The sequence below is a fragment of the Numida meleagris genome, unplaced genomic scaffold (assembly GCF_002078875.1).
Source record: "Numida meleagris isolate 19003 breed g44 Domestic line unplaced genomic scaffold, NumMel1.0 unplaced_Scaffold954, whole genome shotgun sequence".
NCBI lineage: Eukaryota > Metazoa > Chordata > Aves > Galliformes > Numididae > Numida > Numida meleagris.
Window position 1 is genome coordinate 3,091 of NW_018365169.1, and position 3,928 is coordinate 7,018.

Genomic DNA, 3,928 nt, shown 5'->3' on the forward strand with positions numbered 1-3,928 from the left:
CCGGCGTCAGGCGGACGCGGCGTCACCCGGGGATGGTGGGTGGCACGGCGGCGTCACCCGCACTCGGTGGTGACGGCGTCGCGGCGTCATGGTGACAGTGTCACCCGCACTCGATGGTGATGGTGTCACGGTGTCATGGTGACGGTGTCACGGTGTCACCCGCACTCAATGGTGACGGTGTCGTGGTGTCATGGTGACAGTGTCACCCGCACTCAATGGTGACAGTGTCGTGGTGTCATGGTGACGGTGTCACTGTGTCACCCGCACTCAATGGTGTCGGTGTCATGGTGTCGTGGTGACGGTGTTGTGGCGTCACCCGCGCTCAATGGTGACGGTGTCGCAGTGTCATGGTGACGGTGTCACCCGCACTCAACGGTGACGGTGTCACGGTGTCATGGTGTCATGGTGACGGTGTTGTGGCGTCACCCGCACTCAATGGTGACGGCGTCGCGGTGTCATGGTGTCACGGTGTCACCCGCACTCAGTGGTGTCAATGGTGACGGTGTCGCGGTGTCACCCGCACTCGATGGTGACGGTGTCGTGGTGTCATGGTGACGGTGTCATGGTGTCATGGTGATGGTGTTGAGGCGTCACCCGCACTCAGTGGTGACGGTGTCGTGGTGTCACCCGCACTCAACGGTGATGGTGTCATGGTGATGGTGTCACTGTGTCACCCGCACTCAATGGTGACGGTGTCGCGGTGTCATGGTGTCATGGTGACGGTGTCACCCGCACTCAATGGTGATGGTGTTGTGGTGTCACCCGCACTCGATGGTGACGGTGTCACAGTGTCATGGTGACAGTGTCACCCACACTCAATGGTGATGGTGTCAAGGTGTCATGGTGACGGTGTCACGGCGTCACCTGCACTCAATGGTGACAGCGTTGTGTTGTCACCCACACTCAATGGTGACGGTGTCAAGGTGTCACCCGCACTCAATGGTGACGGTGTCATGGTGTCATGGTGACGGTGTCACCCGCACTCAGTGGTGACGGTGTCGCGGTGTCACCCGCACTCAATGGTGATGGTGTTGTGGTGTCACCCGCACTCAATGGTGACGGTGTCGCGGTGTCAAGGTGTCATGGTGACGGTGTCACCCGCACTCAATGGTGACGGTGTTGTGGCGTCACCCGCACTCAATGGTGACGGTGTCGCGGTGTCATGGTGTCGTGGTGACGGTGTCACCCGCACTCAATGGTGATGGTGTCATGGTGTCATGGTGACGGTGTTGTGGCGTCACCCGCACTCAATGGTGACAGTGTCGCGGTGTCATGGTGACGGTGTCATGGTGTCACCCGCACTCGATGGTGATGGTGTTGTGGCGTCACCCGCACTCAATGGTGACAGTGTCACGGTGTCATGGTGACGGTGTCACTGTGTCACCCGCACACAATGGTGACGGTGTCACGGTGTCATGGTGACGGTGTCACGGTGTCACTCGCACTCAATGGTGACAGTGTCGCGGTGTCATGGTGACGGCGTCACCCGCACTCGATGGTGACGGTGTCGCGGTGTCATGGTGACGGTGTCACCCGCACTCAATGGTGACGGTGTCGCGGTGTCATGGTGTCATGGTGACGGTGTCACCCGCACTCAATGGTGACGGTGTCACGGTGTCATGGTGTGACGGTGTCACCCGCACTCAATGGTGTCAATGGTGACGGTGTTGTGGCGTCACCCGCACTCAATGGTGATCTTGTCGTGGTGTCATGGTGACAGTGTCACGGTGTCACCCGCACACAATGGTGACGGTGTCAAGGTGTCATGGTGACAGTGTTGTGGCGTCACCCGCACTCAATGGTGACGGTGTCACGGTGTCATGGTGACAGTGTCACGGTGTCACCCACACACAATGGTGACGGTGTCATGGTGTCATGGTGACCGTGTCACAGTGTCACCCGCACTCAATGGTGATGGTGTCACAGTGTCATGGTGACGGTGTCACCCGCACTCAATGGTGACGGTGTCACAGTGTCATGGTGACAGTGCCACAGCGTCACCTGCACTCAATGGTGACGGTGTTGTGGTGTCACCCGCACTCAATGGTGACGGTGTCACGGTGTCATGGTGACAGTGTCACAGTGTCACCCGCACTCAATGGTGACGGTGTCATAGTGTCATGGTGACGGTGTTGCAGTGTCACCCACACTCAATGGTGATGGTGTCACGGTGTCACCCGCACTCAATGGTGACGGTGTCACGGTGTCATGGTGACGGTGTCACGGTGTCACCCGCGCTCAATGGTGACGGTGTCACGGTGTCATGGTGACGGTGTCNGTGACGGTGTCACCCGCACTCGATGGTGACGGTGTCGCGGTGTCATGGTGTCATGGTGACGGTGTCACCCGCACTCGATGGTGACGGTGTTGTGGTGTCACCCGCACTCAATGGTGACGGTGTCACCTGCACTCGATGGTGACGGTGTCACAGTGTCATGGTGACGGTGTCACCCGCACTTGATGGTGACGGTGTCAAGGTGTCATGGTGACAGTGTCACCTGCACTCGATGGTGACGGTGTCACAGTGTCATGGTGACAGTGACACCCGCACTCAATGGTGACGGTGTCGTGGTGTCATGGTGACGGTGTCACAGTGTCACCTGCACTCAATGGTGACGGTGTCACGGTGTCACCCGCACTCAATGGTGATGGTGTTGTGGTGTCACCCGCACTCGATGGTGACGGTGTCGCGGTGTCATGGTGTCATGGTGACGGTGTCACCCGCACTCGATGTTGACGGTGTTGTGGTGTCACCCGCACTCAATGGTGATGGTGTCACCTGCACTCGATGGTGACGGTGTCGTGGTGTCATGGTGACGGTGTCACCCGCACTCAATGGTGACGGTGTCACGGCGTCATGGTGACAGCGTCACCCGCACTCGATGGTGACGGTGTTGTGGTGTCATGGTGACGGTGTCACGGTGTCACCCGCACTCAATGGTGACGGTGTCATGGTGTCATGGTGACAGTGTCACAGTGTCACCCGCACTCAATGGTGACGGTGTCGTGGTGTCATGGTGACAGTGTTGTGGCGTCACCCGCACTCAATGGTGACAGTGCCACAGTGTCACCCGCACTCAATGGTGATGGTGTTGTGGTGTCATGGTGATGGTGTCACTGTGTCACCCGAACTCAATGGTGACAGTGTCGTGGTGTCATGGTGACGGTGTTGTGGCGTCACCCGCACTCAATGGTGATCTTGTCGTGGTGTCATGGTGACGGTGTCACGGTGTCACCCGCACTCAATGGTGTCGGTGTCGTGGTGTCATGGTGACGGTGTCACGGTGTCACCCGCACTCAATGGTGACAGTGTCACGGTGTCACCCGCACTCAATGGTGACGGTGTCGCGGTGTCATGGTGACAGTGTCACAGTGTCACCCGCACTCAATGGTGACGGTGTCGTGGTGTCATGGTGATGGTGTCACTGTGTCACTCGCACTCAATGGTGACGGTGTCACGGCGTCACCCGCACTCAATGGTGATGGTGTCACAGTGTCATGGTGATGGTGTCACCCGCACTCAATGGTGACGGTGTCACGGTGTCACCCGCACACAATCGTGACGGTGTCACGGTGTCATGGTGATGGTGTCACAGTGTCACCCGCACTCAATGGTGACGGTGTCGCGGTGTCATGGTGACAGTGTCACAGTGTCACCCGAACTCAATGGTGATGGTGTCGTGGCGTCACCCGCACTCAATGGTGATGGTGTCACAGTGTCATGGTGACAGTGCCACAGTGTCACCCGCACTCAATGGTGACGGTGTCGTGGTGTCATGGTGACGGTGTCATGGTGTCACCCGCACTCAATGGTGACGGTGTCGTGGTGTCACGGTGACGGTGTCACGGTGTCACCCGCACTCACCTGTGGCGTGGAGGTCCGCGTTGGAGGACTCGGAGAGGGGGGACAACGCCGCCAAGCAAAGGC

The 3,928-nt window shown here is 58.7% G+C and overlaps 1 long non-coding RNA gene across 1 annotated transcript in view; it reads right to left on the minus strand.

Moving 5' to 3' along the window:
• Window positions 1-3,928, minus strand: part of LOC110392089 — a 6,747-nt gene extending 2,819 nt beyond the window's left edge. The window contains exon 1 of the long non-coding RNA XR_002434219.1: window positions 3,866-3,928. This is a non-coding gene — a long non-coding RNA (uncharacterized LOC110392089). The remainder of the gene's footprint in view (window positions 1-3,865) is intronic.